General features: G+C 33.6%; 1 long non-coding RNA gene across 6 annotated transcripts; it reads left to right on the top strand.

Moving 5' to 3' along the window:
• The first annotated feature begins 77 nt into the window (after window positions 1-77).
• LOC120354844 lies at window positions 78-16445 on the top strand. Of its 6 annotated transcripts, none has more exons than XR_005573245.1 (6): window positions 128-330; window positions 4821-5134; window positions 7365-7658; window positions 8841-8954; window positions 11695-11771; window positions 14942-16445. It is a non-coding gene; the product is annotated as an uncharacterized LOC120354844 (long non-coding RNA). The 6 variants fall into 6 exon arrangements; XR_005573242.1 differs by having other exon boundaries at window positions 8802-8954; XR_005573244.1 differs by lacking the exon at window positions 7365-7658 and having other exon boundaries at window positions 78-330; window positions 8802-8954.
• Window positions 16446-20974: the final 4529 nt, after the last annotated feature.

The raw sequence follows: 20974 nt of genomic DNA, 5'->3' as shown, positions 1-20974 counted from the left end.
TTGAATGAATGCAACAATGAGTGAATGATGGAAGAGAAACACCCCCAGCAAATCTGTGACCCTGGTAACGATCAGCTGATTGCGTGCCGGCAAGATAATAGAATGTAGGCTATACTGTATTGTTTTGTTCCAAAAAGATGTAAACTGAATTAAAAAGAAATTAATGTCTTAGCTTACCGGTACCTACTAGATTATTTTTACTATTCTAAATACTAAATCTCAGTATTATAGTGTTGAATGAGAGAATTTGGGATTTCTGAAAATTGTTCAAGTTGATGAAGAACCCTACTCCAGCGTGGGCTATAGTACAATAGGTCTATAGCAATATAGGTATGTGTGTACAAACTTATCCATCACAATAAAAATATGTTATTCTTCAAATAGAATATTTTATTACTCAATTATACTTTTTTATAATCTAAATCAATTTGTCAAGTGTTTAGAACTATAAAGGGTAGAACTGACATGATTGATGGTAAAATACCTTGGAAACTTACCTGTTCATTGGTATTTCAAAGGAGAAAGGTTAGGTTAGGTGCTTGGGTTTTTGCTTTTCACATAACACACCTTCAGATGCACAATTTGGATCAGAACAAACTGATCCAGCATCAGTAAACCAGGGAGCAAAATCTACAATTTGTTTGAGTACCTAATAAATAATATGAAATAGTATATTTCGCACCTAGGGCCGAAAATGAGACTTTTCCGGCTCGAAATCGGTTTTTAAGTCCGAGGCCGTAGGCCGAGGACTAGAAAAGATTGAGAGCCGGAAAAACATTTTTGCCCATGGTGAGAACGATATTTTTCGCCACACACAAAAATAAACAATATAAATATGAGAATAATTGTTTATTAGGCACTTCCGAAAGCAAAACAGGAAGGTCATAGCTCTAGCAAATCTGAGGTAATCTGATTATCAGGAAATTGTCCAAGTATTTTTATTTTTTATTCTGATTTGTCTAGATAACCTAAAAGATTATGTTTAATTATGTAAGAGGTTGAGTTCATACTTTTTATTCTTCCAAATGACAATGAGATGATATTATTATAAATGTTTTGATTCTTGAATGATAAAGACAAATAATGAAAAGTTTTTTGATCAGCTGTTTTAGCACACTTGAAATTTGGCCAATCTGAATGTCAACGTCAACAATGCTTGTTGTCGTCGACTTCGGAAGTTTAGGTTAGAAGGTCTATCCTACTCTGAAAATCGAATTTGAATAGTTATAATATATATCTTATCTGTATTTTATTCATCCAAATAAAATGATAGTATCTTATTGCAGAATACTTATACAACTCTAGAAGCATAAACTGATTCCGTTTCATAAACCATTTTGTAAACACATTCACATCAAATCAGAATCAGCTGACTTCAAGGTTATTTTACAGCCCTAGGGCCGTAAAAATTTTACCGGCCTGGTCAGAAAACAAACATTTTCGGCCTCCATATGACGCACGTAAACCAGCTCATTACATCCAAGTGGGGCGAAAACTTCTTTTTATAGAGCTTATATAGGCTATAAACATTTTTAGAGGATTTTTTACTTACAGCTAGAAGTATTTCTAGTTGCAAGTGAACAATAAACCAATCAACTCTATGTTCAACCTTTAATAGACAGGTCCATCACCTGTAATTAAACATAAAAGCCTTTTAAATAAATTGAAAATATGTTCTCATATTAGCTATCTAATTGAATAGGTTGCTTAGAATTCAATGACATGTTCCATGTAAGGTAAGCCTTCTTTTTCGCTCTTTTGTATCCTTTTTTGACAAAAATCAATACTCTTTTTACTCCATCCCCCAACATGTGGGCTCCAGCCCACCCAGGCCTTTCATGAAATCGGCGCCAATTATTGGAATTGATCCATACCGTATGCTATCTTCAAAAAATACCCTAGAATGCTAATGAATTATATTAATTCATCTTGTCAGAAAAATGAAGACTAATATTGATGCAGGGAAGAATAAATAAATAATGAATGAAAGAAAAGTAGCCAATAGTAATTATACATTATATAACAAATGAAATGCCTACAGTTAATAGTAAAACTGAAACCTTCCACTATTTAATCTAAATGCTACCTAATGAATTATATTAATTCATCTTGTCAGAAAAATGAAGACTAATATTGATGCAGGAAGAATAAATAAATAATGAATGAAAGAAAAGTAGCCAATAGTAATTATACATTATATAATAAATGAAATGCCTACAGTCTACAGTAAAACTGAAACCTTCCACTATTTAATCTACTGTAGATGAATAAATAAGTTGAGTGATTTTTCTCCAATTGATAACCTACCTTCTGACTTTGGACTATGTTGAAAAATCACTAGGAATTGATAAATAAATAGACCAGGAATTAATGAAACTCAACTTGAACGTTGGGAGAAAAACTGGCTTCAATGGCAAACACATCAGTGCTCACTTTAGGTCTATCTTTGTTTGCATAGGCTGCCTATCTTTATTTGGTGAAAAAACTCCAAACCCCACCCTATTACATCACCTTTATAACTCGCCATGGCCGATTAACCTTTCAAAAGGCGGTTATTTGACACCACAAAACCTTGTTGATAGGAGTAGGTTCACAAAGGGCGGAGTTTAGTGCCCTTAGAGTAATATGGGACTTTTTTCGAGCCCTCAACACAGTTGAATAGTAGCTCAGTAGGGTGGCAGTAATATAATATGGTGAAAGCTTCCAGTCCCTAGTTATAGTTCGGGAAGCCACAAACATCTCAAATACAAACAAACAAACAGTATAAAGCCTTGCGACGACAAACGGGGGTAGACGTCATAGGAGTGCAACGATTTTTAAATATTATAAAAACACTTTAGAAATTGCTCCCATCCCGAGGTTAGCATAAGGAACTATTATTTTTTTTATCTACTAATTATTATTATTATCACTGCAATGTAATGTAGTTCCTTGCACTGGGGAAAATTTGTGTTGTAAAATTATGCAGTTTCCTTATTTCCAGGAAACATACAGAAATTGATTAATTATTTATCATTTTGTTCAAAATTAATTGGATAATCTTTATAAGAGATGAGTATTTCCAGCAAAAAATGAAGTTGCTAGGTCTCGAAACCGCAACCTTTATTGATTCATGAACCGCGCGCGTTACCAACTAAGCTATTCTATTCTATTGATTGATTTTCTATTAATGTAAATAAATAAATAAGCTACGGAGTCACTTTGGAGTATGCCCTGTTTGGGATTTCCCATGAATTTAACTTTTTTCATTAATATAATTATTTGAAAGATATATTCATCGAATACAGCATTTTCTTAATATAACAATTGAATATTAGTGTAAAATCATTGTTCATATAATAATGTGTTGCTTTCAAAAAATCATTGTAGTAGAACCTACAACATTATTATTTTTGTTTTTATTTCATAATTTGAATTCATATTAAAAATAATAAGCTGATGCTGGAGAAGATGCATGTCAGTGGCTCCAGAACTTTCTAAATTCTATTAGTATTTAAAATATTAAGTCTAAAATTATGTTTTTTCTAATTTTGGCCTATGAATGCATATGAATAAATAAATAAATCTTAAAAATATGTTTAAAATTTATCTCAACGTGTAAAACTCACTACCAGAGTTGTACAATTTTATTTTAAATGTACAAATAATTTTCATTCGTCTATTATGATTTAAATCCAAAGAGACTGCCATAAAAGAGTTTGTTCTTCTTGAATAGTGCTGTTTTTTCCTGTTTAACTGATAATGTTAGGCCAATTAGAATAAGTTGCTATTGAGTTCGAATAAATTATGCTGAGTTGTGTTATATAGAATATTATAATTTATAGAATATTGGATGGGGCATAAATTGGCCCAAATTTTGAAAGATTGTTTTTTGTCAGTCAATAAATGCTCGCTGTAAGTTCAGACTGTGTTTGTCCAGTCATAAGAATTTAGATATTATCAAATCAATATATTAACAACAACAAAAATCAGTAGAAAACACACAAAAAGAATTTGTGTAGCCCTACAAGACTACTATCTACCTATCATTCTGTTTTTATCGGTGATAATAGATTTTATTTTCAATGTTCAGGAAAGACCTATAGAATTTGAATAATTTGCAATTATAAATGTATTATTTTGCTTACATTATCATTATCATTATCATCGGGGTTACTATGCTATATAATATAATATAGTCGCCAAAGCTTGAAAGTCAACGGTAATGAGCTACTTAACACATTTACTTTTTTCCAACCTGTGGCTCACAAACATAGGAAAAAATGAGCTCACTGTTAATGACCTGACCGTTATATTGTCTCAACAGAATTTTTAATATTTTAGAATTTCCATAAACCATCCATCCATGTTCACTACATTCAAATTTTTACTGAATAATAAGTGAATTGGATTAATTAGAGAAAAAAAATTCTCTAAGTAATCTTAGATACAGTACATATAAGATTATTACTAGGTATCAAAATTAGGATCAGAACACTATTTTTTGATAAATTGCGCGTGGATGGCTCCTTGAAGATTATATCAATGTAGTAATTTTGTCATTTTTAGCCATTGTGGAGCACGGATCACAGCTGCTCGTCATCAATAAACCAAACGTTATAGATAATTTTAATATAACAGTATAATAGTTGGCTGATAGTTGGATGGCTGCGAGAATAGTCTGTTGTGTTCTACTGAAGCCCCATCGCACCCTCATTGCAATGCGCAAATATAGCAGCTTATTGATTCAATCTGGATTGAATAATCAACTTGCTTATTAGTAACCCTTTTGAGAATTCGATTGATTTTGCTCAATGTAAGTTTGTTTCAATCTTTTGCAGATACCAATTATGCATCCAAACGCTCACAATGGCAATAAGTAAAAGTGATAGATAGCAATGTTGATGATACTGATGCAAATATTGTAGATAACAAGTTGACGATGACCTGCTACATTTAAAACTGGAGGAAAAAATCAGAGACGCCGAGGAAATTTCTAGGCAACTTGATATCCGTAAAAACTCGACTGATATATTAGTTGGAAAATTCTTAAAGCACGAGATTGTTGAATCGGAGATGATACAAGCTAAACCTGCAGAAGGGATCAGAAAAAGAAATGTCACTGAGGACAGCCAATCAAAGTGGATATTAATGGGTAAGAAAATTCAAAAAACTGGATAATTAAAAATTACAGATAATATAAGTAGGTAGTGTAAACCTGAAAAATCAACTTAAAATATTGCTTTCAAATCATTCACAAAATGCCAGTTCTTTGCTTAGTCAAAGAATCATTGATGAATGTTAATATGATATTTTTTAGTTGGCATATGCTGAATTATTCTACAGAGTATTATAATATGCTTATTTATTGGTCTTTAGGAACCATCAAATTAACAATCTGGGGCCTTTTGCACGAGAAAATACAAACTGATATTGATAGCCAGCGGCTTATTAGAATGGAAAAATACAAAAATATCAGCGTGTATTTTTTCATGCCCTGAATATAATTTCTTCATGAATGTAATTAATCTACTTTTGCAGCACAAAATAGACTGTGTTATACACTTTGCGGCGTTGAAAGCAGCTGTTGAAGAATCATGCCAAGAACCACTCAAGTACTAGTAGTTCTGTGAACAGTAGACCTCACGCAGTTTTCTCATCCACAAGTAGGCCTACCTGGTGTCACCTGTTCTAGTTGCAGCGGTGCCAGTCTTCCTCTAAAATATCAGTCATGTTTTACAGTCTATTATCATCAACTGCTTTAATTTTAGAGATGGTAAAGATGATGAACGTTTTATAACGTTGAACGTACATTATTCAACTAATTGAATCTTCACTTTTTTTTAATAGATGTGCATTAGAGTTCTGTTTATTTATCGAGTTGATTAACAGAGAATACCAAAACACAAACACATTTTTCAACTTACTTTAAATAAGGATTTTTTTATTTGAGTACGATCCACACTGTCAGCTACCATCGTTATACTGTATAACCTTTGTAGACAAAATATATGCTTAGGTTGGATATTATTTCATATGACAAAAGTCTATTGGAAAAAAATGCACCCCAGATATTGAATTGTACCTCAAAGTTATTCATTATCATTGTTTCAATGTTTGATATTGAAAACTAAAAACTATTTTTTCCAAAATAGTAACTTACCGGTAATTATTTGTAGGCCTAATGTTTACAAAGATCAAAAACTTACTTTTGAAAATAATGTTAACAAACTCAGTTCACGTTTGAATTTGTATTCCATATGTTATCTAGTTCCGTGTTAATCTTTCAATCTGATAAAAATATTTCTCAAATATTTGAAAATTAATTTTTCAATAAAAAATATTACGGTATAATTCCTTCAGCATTATTTAGTTCATTTAATTATTTTTATTCTATTTTTAATCACGTTTATTAAATTTGTTTCAAATGTGTGAATATTGATACTGATGGGGGCATGCATCATAATAGGCCTACCATGACTGCAAAACAAAATATTAAAACTATAGACCTTAGGCCTATGTTATACGAGCGCTAATGCCGCTGCGTTGGCAACGCTGAACCGAGTTATACACAGCATTCTTAGCGCGCACTATGCAAGTACAGTACTATTGCCCAGTTAACGCGACGCTAAAAACGCTGCGTTGAGGCCGCGGCATTAGCGCTCGTATAACATGGGCCTTAGAAATAGTCACGGCTTCTCTAGACATCTGTTTAATGAATGCAATGAATAATCCACTTGTCAGCTGATTGATTATAAATAATTCTATAGTCTGATTAATCCTCTTTAGAGTAGATGATATATTATAGTGATATCGGAGTATGGAGGAAATTCCTTCTCCTTTCATATTTTATCCTTAAAATGCAAAATTTCAAAAAACCTTGTGTATACATCAACGCGTAGTTAAAAAAAAGGAATATCCTGCCAAATCTCATAGAATTCTATTAACGCGTTTGGCCGTGAATGCGTTACATACATAGGCCTACTGACAGACAAAAGAAAATTCGAGTTAGAGCATAGACCTCACTGCGTTCGGTCAATTACAGCAACAATGTCTCGGAATCTATCACCTTGTTGAAGGCTAGTTATTTTCTTTTTTAATCATTTCCTCTATCTTATAGTAAATTTATTTTGAGTTTTTTTATATATCTGTATTACGTACAGTTAAATAATTAGAAAGATAGATTAAATAGCATCCACTGCCCACCTAAAAAGAGGGATCTGGAACTTGTCAAAAAATCTAAATGGTCGAACAAAAAAGACACAGCCCACAGTAACAAATACACAGGACACAGGGAATATGCCATTCATGTGGAGTAATGTTGAATGTACTCTTCCTTTGAGTAAAAAGCACTTTTAGAGAAATCTATCTTTAATTAATTACAGTAATAAAAACCGGATGCAAAGTGTATTGGCAGATACAAACTCATACTACACAGAACTAGAAATATTCTATTCATTAATTTTGAGGATGAAATGACGCAAACATCCACTCTTCCCTTCAGTACTACTATACTCGGAGCTCAGCATCCTCAGCATAAGACAGATTTACATTCACAGACTTGTAACATTCACCAGAAAGAACCCACAAATCTTCATCAATTTGAATCACCCGCAAGGAACACGCAGAAGGAATATGGACTTGGAAATTCCCAGGATGACAACATCAGCTGCTCAGAGGTCAGCCACATATTTAGGACCAAAATTTGCAATAAACTGCCAATAGCTATTAAAGAAACAGTTCCAATCAATTCATCCAAATCGAAAACAAAAAAACTGGCTCCTGTCCAATAGAATCAATCATGGAGAACAATTAGTTCTATGAAAAATTTTCCATACTGTTTCATTCTTATTTTCTTCATTTTAATGATTTTTTCCCATGAGTATTATATAAATGTTTTTATGTTAAATTTTTATAAAATTTCTACATCTTAGGTTATCAATATTCTTTTCAAAATTTGTGTATATAAATGTGGTTTTTCATGATTTTCTAATGACTCGCAAGATGTATCTTTATAAGAATTTTTTACTTTTGGCATAAAATCTTAAACAATAGCAAAATGAGTGGCATCCCGACACATACTCCTATTATATAGTGGGGGCCACATTTTCTTAGATCAGCGAATAATCAACCAATTGTATTAATACTTTGTAAATAATTGTAGCTTATATGCTTTTTGTAATCATGTCTATAATTTGAATAAACTCCTCTGGTCGTGTTGTACCCTACGACCAGAGACATTATTATTATTATTATTATTATTATTATTAGGCTATCAAGTAAACGTTCTCAAAAAAGCGCAATGCACCTTTTTCAATCTCCAGACTCCAGATTGCCTGCTTCATGCAATTGTTTCTTACTTACAGGCTTAGAGAGAAGATTCATTTATTTATGTATTAATGGAGACAGCAGGTACCGTACTATTCTGCCTCCTTGACACAATACAATAAATTTCGACATGATACAATTTTCAATAAAAAGAAGATGAATTATTTCTGAAAGAACAATTCTTTTTTCTATCTTCTCTCTATGATCCTTCCTAATAAGTCTGGGACGTATTAATCATCCTCTGAAAAACAAGTAACCTAACATTTTTTCCGTTATTCCTTACATTGATATTCAACCGGTAATATGATACAGGTATCAGTGTCCTATTTTGTAAAAAATTTCACACAATATCTCTTGTATGAAATAAAATATGAATCCATATTATATAATGATAATATTTTGTGTAGTGATTAACATAACTAAACTAAGATATCCGTCAAAGCATCGATGTTATATAATATTATAATAATGTACATTATTTTCAAAATTTATAGGTAATGATTTTTATTCGATTTCATGTGATGAAAGAGCAGAATGTGACGGAATTGGTGTTTTCTTCATCATCTACTACCGTCTATGGACATTCTGAATATGGTACCTAGGCTACCTATCTGTGAAAAACACCCACCTGGACAAAAATCCTTATGGTAATTCGAAATACTTTGTTGAACAAATTCAATGAAAACCAATGTAAGAGATTTGATGACTTTTGAAAAGGTAAGCTGGATTAGTAAAAATCATCAACACCGGTTTTGATTTTCTGGATGAGTTTGGTACCGTATTATTTTGTCTCCATGAAAAATAAATTTTCACCACCTGTACTCGCGCACATATCCAAATTATGATTGTAGGATTAATTTGAGTAGAATTAAACTTGTCTTATAATAATGATTCAAATATTTTCGTTATTGATAGAATGATACCAATATGAGTTTTTTTGCTTAGGTAAAAAGTATTCAATCCACTTGAAAGAGGCTCAATCACTCAATATTTTCAGGACAAGGCGCAAAGGCTTGTTGATAATAGCTCAGTGTCTCTATACGGATAGTAGACAATCCCCAATTAACTCATTAAATGGCAACAGTCTATGGTGATGCCTGGATTTTATATTTTATTTGTGTAATAATAATTACGTTTATTTATTTATATTTTTAATGATATGTCATATTATAAAGAGTTTGTAATATGTCTTGAATATTCTAAATTGGCAATAAATGAATTGAATTGGTGGTGGGGGGGGGGTGTAGGAATGTGGGGAAAAAATTAGCATGTGAAAAATAATACATGAATAAAACCTCTGTTATGTCGGCTTTTTAATATTGTGTAATATTAATTAGTTTTTAAATTATAAATCATGTTGAAATGCTATTGAGTCTTGATGTTTATATGAATGTTATATTTTAATGTTGAATGTACATTACTGTTGTCAATGCTTGCTGATGCATATTATGATAATAATATTTTTACCTAAGCAAAAAACTCATATTGGTATCATCTTATCAATAACGAGAAGATTTGAACAAATAATTATGAATTAGTATTATTATGAATAGAGTAAGTGATAAGCTGATCAAACGTCCATGCCTACCGGTGGGATTCGAACCCACAACCAGGTAGAGCTAGCCGATTGAAGGGTGCTCGTCCCAGCCGGCAATTCTGACACAAACAATCGTACTGTTTATGATGAGTCAGTGTTCCTGATTTTTTGCTCCTCGCATCTATCTTTAACTCTGTTTTTGTGTTGCATCTTTATTTATTTGAAGGATGAGTTATATGACTTTTGTGGCGATGAATGTGATCTCAATCCAGTTGGAGCTCATCCTTCAGTTAAGATCTGACAGGGGCACCCAACAATCTGATGCCGCTCTATGTTGTACAAGTAGCCATCGGCATAAGAAAAAACTGTTCGTCTTTGGCAACGATTATGATGGAGCAGATATTCAAATCAGTTTACATCTCTCAAATGTAAATATTCTTCTTTTTCTTTTTCTAACCCTCTCAGCGTCGGGTGGTTTCAAGCCTCGGTCCATCCCTTCCACACCATTTTATCCTCCCACATATTCGTCATTCATTACCTGCTATCCCTTCCCTCTTGCCATTCCCTGTCTCTCCATAGCCCACTCAAGGTCTGCCTCTGGGCCTTCTCCGTTCAGGTTTGGCCTCAAAAACTGGTTCAATTTGTCTTTCCTCCCCTGCTCTTCCAGGTGTCCAATCCATTTGAGCTGCTTTGCCTCATTCTATTTCTGATAGGCTTCACCTCCAGCTCCCTTCAGACTATCTCATTCCCCTCCTACGGCAGCCCACAATTTATTAGTCTCCCTAGATACCTCATCCCTGCAGTTGTTACCCTGCTCATATGTTTCTATAAGATATAAAAGAGCATCTGTTGCTTATGGAAAGATACATTAAAGCTTATTGTGTATCTTTTCGGATGCAACCCGTTGCTTTTGAGAAGATAGGCCTACAAAAGAGGATCTGTTGCTTATGGAAAGATACATTTTCAAACATATGTTGGATGTTTTTGAATGGTTAGTATTGTAGTCTAGTGGCCCTCCGGCCTCCGCCGATAGGCAAAGCTACATGACCCGGACTGTAAGCATGAGGTATTATTTATTGTTCCCATACTTGCATTTTCTCAACTTTTTGTATTGTGTTCAACATTTTTTTGTTTAAATGATTTTTCGTGTTTCACCTCTCCCTTTGGTTGTTAACATAAAATGTTTCTGCGTTTTTGGCTTGACAGCTTTTCTCAATCCCTCTTATCAACTTTTCAATATTTTTCTATCATCACCATAGTTATTAACACACTCTATAGACTCGTTAAATCTTGTAGAATTCATTAGCATTGCCCTATCACTCACCCTAAAGCCATAAAGATGAAGTTTGTCAAGCTCCATTCAACCTTGTAGAATTCATAAGCATCGCCCTATTGCTTACTCATGAGCCATTCAGATGAAGTTTGTCAGGTTCCATTTAATCTTGTAGAATCCATAAGCATCGCCCAGCTTTTGGATTCTACAAGATTGAACAGATCCTGTCAAAGTTTATCTGTATGGCTTTAGGGTAAGCGATAGGGCGATGCTTATGAACTCAACTAGATTGAAAAGAACTTGACAAAATTCATCTGTATGGCTTTGGGGTAAGCGATAGGACGATGCTCATGAATTCTACAAGATTAAACAGAACTTGACAAACTTCATCTGTATTGAAGCCATACAGATGAAGTTTGTCAAGATTATAGGAGTATGGCGATGCTTATGAATTCTACGAGATTAAACAGAACTTGACAAACTTCACCTGTATGGCTTTAGGGTAAGTGATAGGGCGATGCTTATGAATTCTACAAGATTAAATTGAACCTGACAAACTTTATCTGTTCGGCTTCAGGGTGAGCGATGGGGCGATGCCTATCAATTCTACAAGATTAAATGGAACCTGACAAACTTCATCTGTATGGCTTTAGGGTAAGTGATGAGGCAATGCTTATGAATTCTTCAAGATTAAATGGAACATGACAAACCTCATCTGAATGGCTCTAGGGTGAGTGATAGGGCAATGCTTATGAATTCTACAAGATTAAACAGAACCTATCAAACTACATCTGTATGACTTTAGGGTAAGTGATAGTGCGATGCTCACAAAATCTACAAGATTTAATGGAACCTGACAAACTCCATCTGTATGGCGTTGAGGTAAGCGATAGGGCAATGCTTATGAATTCTACAAGATTAAACGAACTTGACAAAATTCATCTGTATGGCTTTAGGGTATTGATAGGGCAATGCCTACTAATTCTACAAGATTAAATGTAACTTGACAAACTTCATCTGTATGGCTTTAGGGTAAGCGATAGGGCAATGCTTGTGAATTCTACAGGATCTAACGAACTTGACAAACTTCATCTGTATGGTTTCAGAGTAAGTGATAGGGTGATGCTCATGAATTCCACAAGATTAAATGGAACTTGACAAACTTCATCTAAATGAGATAGGGTAAGCGATAGGGAAATGCTTATGAATTCTATAAGATTAAAAAGAACTTGATAAACTTCATCTGTATGGCTTTAGGGTAAGCGAAAGGACAATGCTTATGAATTCTACAAGATTGAATGGACCTGACAAACTTCATATGTATGGTTTTAGGGTAAGTGATTGGGCAATGCTTATGAATTCTACAAGATTAAACAGAAATGACAAACTTCATCTATATGGCTTCAGGGTATGCCATAGGGCAATGCTTTTGAATTCTACAAGATTAAATGGATCCTGACAAACTTCATCTGTATGGCTTTAGGGTAAATGATTGGGTGATGATTACAATTTCTACAAGATTAAAAGGAACTTGACAAACTTCATCTGTATGGCTTTAGGGTAAGCGATAGGGCAATGCTTGTGAATTCTACAGGATCTAACGAACTTGACAAACTTCATCTGTATGGTTTCAGAGTAAGTGATAGGGCATTTCTACAAGATTAAACAGAACTTGACAAACTTCATCTGTAGGCCTCTAGGGTAAGTGATAGGGCAATGCTTACAAATTCTACAAGATTCAACGGAACCTGACAATCTTCATCTGTATTGCTTTAGGGTAAGTGATAGGACTATGCTTATGAATTCCACAAGATTGAATGGATCTTGACAAACTTCATCTATATGGGTTTAGTGTAAGCGATAGGTCAATGCTTATGAATTCCACATGGTTATATGGAACCTGACAAACTTCATCTGTATGGCTTTGGGGTAAGTGATAGGGCAATGCTTATGAATTCTACAAGATTAAATGCAACTTGACAAACTTCATCTGTATGGGTTTAGGGTAAGCGATAGGGCGATGCTTATGAATGCTACAAGATTAAACAGAACTTGACAAACTTCATCTGTATGGCTTTAGGGTAAGCAGTAGGGTCAGGCTCATGAATTCTTCAAGATTCAATGAACCTGACAAACTTCATCTGTATGGCTCCAGGGTAAGCAACAGGGCTTATTATGAATTCTACGAGATTAAATGGAACTTGACAATTTTCATCTGTATGGCTTTAGGGTAAACGATAGGGCGATGCTTATGAATTCTACAAGATCAAACGGAACCTGACAAACTTCATCTGTATGGCTTTAGGGTAAGCGATAGGGCAATGTTTATGAATTCTGCAAGATTAAATGAATATTGACAAACTTCATCTGTATGGCTTTAGGGTAAGCGATAGGGCGATGCTTATGAATTCTACAAGATTAAACGGAACTTGTCAAACTTGATCTGTAAACTTACTCAAGAACTTCACAAAAATCAATCCTATGGAACACAAAACTAATAAAAGTATTCCATACCAAGTTTTAAATGTTTAAATTGTAACAAAGTTGGACACTAGTCGACTGTTAATTAAAAACAGTAGGTATGACAAGCTCTCGATATGCTACTCAAAAAAATGGTTAATACTGAAATTTAGAAACATGTGGATAAGATTGAGGTTAATGGCACAGTTAGTTGTGATGGAAATGTTCATTTTAATATTAAGATCCACGGGAAAAGTACAATATTACTGTCCTGGATACTGGAAGAGCTGGGACTCTTATAAACAAAGAATTTTATGAGAATCTTGGTTCACTTGCTTTATTCCATCGTTGATGCGTTTTGGAAATGAAGGACGTTCACCTGTTGGCTACTTTATTACTGGAATACTAATTGAAGGTATAATGTTAATATGATTCCTGTCAAAATATTTGTTCTTGAAAACTTTAGGTAAAAATGCTAGTTTGTTTTAATGTGATTAAACAGATGAATATGGTGTTGCTCAGAGAGAAACACAATTCTGAATATGGAAACAGTTCAAGTACAGTGAAATACTTAAGTGAAATTACAAATGAAACTGAATCCAATCCGTTCGCTCAAAATATTGATACAGAAAAAGAGACAAGGTTCAACGAAAAAGCTCAGGTTTCACCCATTTACCAAATAGATGTGGTTGAAAAAGTAAAAACTCTTGATCTCAGTCGTAGTAGAGATCTCTCAGTTGACAATGCTATACAGACTTGTGTGAACAATTATAAATCTACGAAGTTGAAATAAACTGATGCAGAAATCAAATTAATATTGAAGGAAGAACCTGGTGCACGTAAGAAGCATTTGAATGTTCAAGATAGATTGAAAAACTATAATATGATTTTAAGTCCTCAAAAGGAAACGTTTCAATACTGGTTGTTTGATCAGTTCTAGCATTTTCAATGTTTTACGTACAGACTTGATTTTAGTCAGTTGAATAGGGATTCAAAGAACCGGTAGCATTCGAATGAAGGACATGAAATATAAGACTGCTCAATGACTAGACCAAAAGGAGAATGCTTGACCCTGTATCAAGACAAGAAGAGGTGTTTTTGGCTAGTAAAAATATTCAAATGCAAGCGAAAATGGATGTCCGGAAGCAAGCAGCTGGGCGAATGCTTAAAATCTCGCATCAATGTATTTCCACATAGCCCTCTGAAGAAGCCGAATTATTTGGAGTTTCAGACTAATGAAAGAAGATCCGTTGAAAACGACAATGTTTAAACTATAATGTGTTCTAAAGCCTTGTAATTTTTATGTGACATGTTTTCTCTCGTGTCATGTTGATTCTGGTACTGATTATTTTTTATTTTGCTAGGTGTCGAAAACAACAAATTTGATCCGTCGGCGCCGGAACCAGAAACGGAACCTTCCAAAGAGGAGGAGAATCCCACTTCCAAGACTGATAAAGACATCGCTTTTTGTTATTCATATTGTCAATCAACAGCTGGTGGCTGACTCTACTTCGAACGGTTTTCAAGCTTTAAAACCGCAATGAGTTTCAAAATAGATTTAAAAAGTGAATATAGGCTATTGATATAAACACTTCAATTATATTGGCTACTTTTCTACAAATTAATGAAAACAATATAAAAACTTTAAAGTATTTTAACGACTAGTTTCGACCATAGGTCATAGGTCAAGTTCATTTTTAAACTTGAGAATGATATGGTCGATACTAGCCGTTGAAATATTTTAAAGATATTCTAACTAAAGTTATTAACTAAATAATTCAGGCTATTCATACTATTTCACTTCAAATTGTAACAATTAATGAGTTTCAAGAATGTTCGTTCCTCTTTTGCTTCAAGATCTAACACTGGAGGTTTTCAAAAGATCTGAAATAATTTATTAATATTTATTTTGATCATATATTTTAAGTGTATCTCAGATATCTTCAAAATAGCAAAACTCCCTTCTTAATGGGAATACTCAGTATTTTCATATTTATATTATGTACAAAGTCTTGTTTAATGATCTAGTTTTATAAAACTAGATATAAATTATTTATTGTTTATTCATAGTTTTTGGGTGAATTCTAGTGATCCATGTCAATATAACTTTGATGGATCCCGAATGTTTCCTTGTGTATGTAGAATCACCTTTCTTTGTGAGAATTACCTTTCAACCCCAACTAACGCTCAATGTTGTAAAGCTGTAGTTTTGATAATCCTTATCATTCTACTGAAATTTTCTTATAGAAAATAATAAAAGTTCTATTCAACTTGGTATTCATCATTCAACAAATCATTATTTTTTGTAGTTGATTAATCAGTAATCAATTTTAATCAGTATTTGGAGTTGAACATTTTACAAATTAATGGCAATTTGTATTTTTATGTATGAAATATTTATTTAGAAACTAAAATTTCATAATACAATGGAATACCTAGGAATAATAATCTTATTTGTTATTTCATGTTCATCATATTTATTTGAAAGTATAATGAGTGTAAACGGTTTCTTCCCAATGCATTTATATAGAAATCATAGCAAGCGTAATCCAACTGTTTTCCAACTGTAGATTCTGTGTTACCAATTCTAGACATGTTAATGAATAGTACTAGGATTTAATGTAATAAATATTTCTATTCACACGTGTTTCAAATTGTGAGACGGGATGTTTCTGTTGAAAAGTAAAACTATTTTCTACTGCTGAAAAACAATTGAAATGCTAATATTCCAATTTGAAATGAAAAAACATATAGGTAACAGATTTTTTCATAATTCTTGTAAGAAAATAATTTCAGATTTCATTGTAAGTATGTTATGGCACTCTTTGTTATAAAAAATTGATTTCAAATGCCAATAAAAGTACCATAATATTAGATGTGAGTTTTTTGTTTCATGTCTCTCACTAGTAAGTAACTAGATGAGTAATTTGTCAAGAGTAAGAGTCAATTTGTGAGAAGTATCTATTTATTCAATTTATTAGGTTCTATAAATCAATGATCAAGATAATTATATTGAAAAAACAGGAATATACAAAATCAATTGCTTTGATTGTGAACATTCTATATTGGATAGACATGTAGAAATTTTCAGACAAGATTCAATGAACACATACAAGTACTGAAATCCAAGAATTATGCAACACAAAAATCAGCATTCGCTGAACACCTTTTAATTCAAACCATGAATACAAAAGCAATGAACATAATTTGTCAATATTAGAATTTGGACATGATTGAACATGATTTAAGTTCAAAAATTGAACTTAAAGGAGGAATTCCAAATTTATTTACATTCTAAACATTCTAAAAAATATATAATAAACATCACCCATATGGAGAATCATAATCCAATTTTCATAAATTTTAAAACAAAGAGATCTCAAATAAATTAGATCATATGTAGGGGCAGATGCCTACAAACTTTTGTCCTATTAGAACTGTACCATTTGTGTTTTCTTGTGTGGCAATATTTCTTATTAATACAATAAAGACATCAATGCATTGACAGCAGCTGTCCCCAAGGGATGATTGACCTATTTTCAGATTGAAGGAGGACATACAAAGCTGTTTGTATTGTGGATTTGTGCAACCTTGAATTAAAGGTCCAAAATGATGGGGAGAAGCTACGCTGGTGAGCTCAATTACTCTTGAACTTTTACAACTGGAAGAATTCTTCTCAATCTCTACATAGCGCCTACTAAGCTGTTCGAGTGGCTTATGTGATTTTTGGATTATTTAAAAAAAAAAATTGCAAGTGATTTTCAGATCGAAATGTTGAAAAGTTGTCTAACACACCAAAGTTTTCCACATCATCAGCTAAGTGTATAAGTCCATGCACATTGTGAGACACCTGATGTTCTCCATGCAAAGCAGAAAAAGACTACAAAATGAGTTCTTTTGTGTAACTTAATAAATTCAGTGAATTGGCAATGCACAACAATCGAATTGCCACTGAAAGGGTCATGAAGTTGAGGAAATTCTTCTTGGGAAAAACTTCTTGTAAAACTACTTGTCCATTATACAATAGAAACTGACGAAATTCTGTGGCTTTCCACTGTTCCACAAAAGTAATGCTCCTAGATTTCATTACAAAATCTGATGCTATCCAGCCTTTCAGTGACTCAATATTACATTATATTGATTTAACTTTGCTGCTTTGTAGCCTAGCTCTTAAATCTCCACTAATCCATAACTATAACAGTTTTCTCATTACTCCTAGACATACCCGATGCATATAGTCAAATGGAACATGAGTAATAAAACCAACATTTCATTAATATGGAATTTTTGTAATATGGTGCCTCTACCATATGGTAATCCTCATCAGTTATCAATTGAAACTCAGTGTCTGTCCGTTTGTTAGCATCAAAATCACTAAAACACATCCTATTGTTTAGGTATTCCCATTCAACTGAGCACTTTGTACAACTACCATGTAGCTACCATGGCCTTTGACATCTAAAATGAAGGATTTAGCTGGATCATCGAATATAAAGTATTTTATGCCAACATCAATAACCTTATCTTCAACAATTATTCCACATTACGTTACTTTGAGAATATCAGAAACAAAATCTTTTGAAAAATTGTTGTTTGCTGGCTTACAGTGTCCATGGTACGCACCTATCACAAAAACATCATTGAATTGTGAATCTACCACTGATGCCAAAGGGAACTAGTAGAAGACCTAGATAATGGTACCTAGTCCATCTATATTGATGGCCAATTCAACTTTTTCCATTGTTTGTAGAGTATACTTAGACTGACTTGAACAGCTAACTAAACTATTCTCCAGGCCAACATGCCAATAAAATCCTGGCTTAACTTCTCTTAGGAGTGTTCTCCTTGGTGTTCCTAAGAGAGTTCGGCTATCAGAAAGCAAATCAATATGAGTCGTCGTTACGCCAAAAGAATGTGTTTTTTCTGTTTAAAGTTATCAAAATACAATACATTGTAATAATATTGGTAAAAAAATATGGATAATCAACAACGAATCAACTGAAACACGACTTTCTTACTTATCCGGGTGAGTAAATAGATTAATGGGTGAAAGAATGAGTGTCATATTACTTCTACCTAATATATATTAATATAAAATATAATGTCAAAAACTGATATGTTCATACTTCATTCAGTTTTGAAGCTCTTCTATTCGAATTACAGCACTATCTTTAATAACAAGAAAAAAGAAAGAAGAATATAAGATGGCGGCAAATGGTGATGGCAACTCGTTATGTGGCTCCTGTAATAAATCAGTTAAAACAGATGAAAATGCATTGTTTTGCGATGGATTATGTGCGAACTGGTATCATACAAAATGTGTTAATATTTCGACAACCGAATATCGTAAAATTCGTGATTTAAGTGACAAAGTTTTGTGGTATTGTTCGACGTGTATTGACCAGGTAAGCGTCATATTATCTAAGCATGCAAGCTGTGTGACTGTACAGGAAAAACGTGAACCTGAAAATGCTAGTTTGAATATTATTTTGGACGAACTGTCAAAAATTAGTGAAAATTATGTTCATCTGTGTAAGCGTGTTGAAAAAATTGAGAATCAAAATCTTTCTTTGAAGGATAATAATTTAACCTCAACAGAAAATACTACGAGCAATAGTGTAGATTCACATGTTCAAACGTCGATGGATGGTCAATCTGTAAACAATGATCAATTAATTAATGGAAACTCTGTCAGTATTCAGCATAAATTAACTAAGGTTAATCTAAAAATGAGTAAGAGCCCTGGTGATCCTATTGTTGAAACTGATCCTGTGCTGGAATGGAGCGTTGTTGCTAGTAGGAGTAAAAAGTCGAAAGAAACAAAACGAAAACCAACCAGTGTAGATAGCTTGAAGGAAATCAAAAAGCCAAGTAGCCGTGTTGTTGGCACTAATAAAGTCAATTGCCCATTTGTTAGCTCAAAGGATAATAAGTTGAATTACTTGTTCATTTCTAGGATTGATCCTAAGGTTGGTATTAATGATATTAAGGATTTTGCCATGGCCCATTGTAAAAGTAATGTAATGTGTGAGGAGGTACCTTCGAAGTTTACACATTACAAATCATTCAAATTGTCAATATCTGAAGAAGACAAGTCCGTTCTCTGGAATCCTGAATTGTGGCCGGAGGGTGTGCTAATTTGCGACTACCGTTTTCCAAAGACAAGCAATAAACGTGCGTTTTTTCGGAGAAGTCCAGTTCAACGGCTAAACTCTTAGAAGTGAAAACAAATGCCAAGTTGAGTGTAGGCTATATTAATGTCCAGTGCCTGCGCACGAAGTTTAATCTTGTTGACCTGTTTGCATGTTCTTATGCTATTAGTATTTTGTGCATAAGTGAGCATTGGCTGAAGTCTGAGGAGATACCATTCTACAGCTCCATAGGTGATTTGGTATTGGCTAACTCTTTCTGCCGCACAGTGCATGGTCATGGTGGTGTTGCTATCTACGTTAATAAGGAACTTAATTTCAAAGAGTTAAATCTACAAGCTTTTTGTAGGGAGTTAGTAATTGAAATTACTGGCATAGTTCTGACTCACCATAGTACTATTGTTTTGGTTGTGTACCATACTGGAAATGAACTTGAAGAGTTCCTGAGTTGATTGGATGACTGTCTAGCTTATATAGCAAATTTTAGCATGCAGATTATTGTGGGTGGTGATTTTAATATTCATTTCAATCACAGTCTACCAGCGCAGTACAGACTTGAAAATTTGCTCCGGAGTTTCAACCTATATTTTTGCAATAGACTCCCAACTAGAGGTCCAAATTGCATTGACAATGTTGCAACTAATTTAAGCAGTGGTGCTTTTGAAGTCAGTGTCGTAAATCCCCAGGTTGCGGATCATCTTGCCATTGTTGTGAAACTGCTTGTTGGTACTCAAGTCGAGAAAGCCACTGATTGGCATGCTGATTATGAGTTTTGTTACAGAAAGATCAATCTAGGTGTTGTTCATCATTTCATTCAAATTTTTAAAAGTGAGATTGTGCCCATTCTACATGATGACCAGGTGTCCACTGTAAAAATTGATAAATTTTTCTGTGAAATTATCAGTGTCTTTGATTCTATTTTTCCAGTCAAGTCAAGAAGTGGCCGGATGAGCTCTCATGCCCGAACCAGGAGAACTAGAAGGAAAAATGTTGGAGACTGGTTCTCACATGAATTGAACGTGTTCAGGTTTGCTGTATCTCTTCTGTACCAGAACTATGAGTTGACTCAGGACAGAATGGCTAAAGAAGTAGCATTTAGCAGGTACTTAAGGGCACGGAAGCTTCTCAATCAGGAGGTGGACCGAGCAGTTAAGAGGAAAAATGCTGATGCTATACTTGACTCTCAGAACCCATGTAAATCGGCCTGGAAGCTTATCAACAAGTGCAGAGCGTCTACACAGCCTCAAT

Source organism: Nilaparvata lugens, chromosome X (genome assembly GCF_014356525.2).
Source record: "Nilaparvata lugens isolate BPH chromosome X, ASM1435652v1, whole genome shotgun sequence".
Lineage (NCBI taxonomy): Eukaryota > Metazoa > Arthropoda > Insecta > Hemiptera > Delphacidae > Nilaparvata > Nilaparvata lugens.
This window is presented reverse-complemented; position numbering and strand designations above follow the sequence as displayed.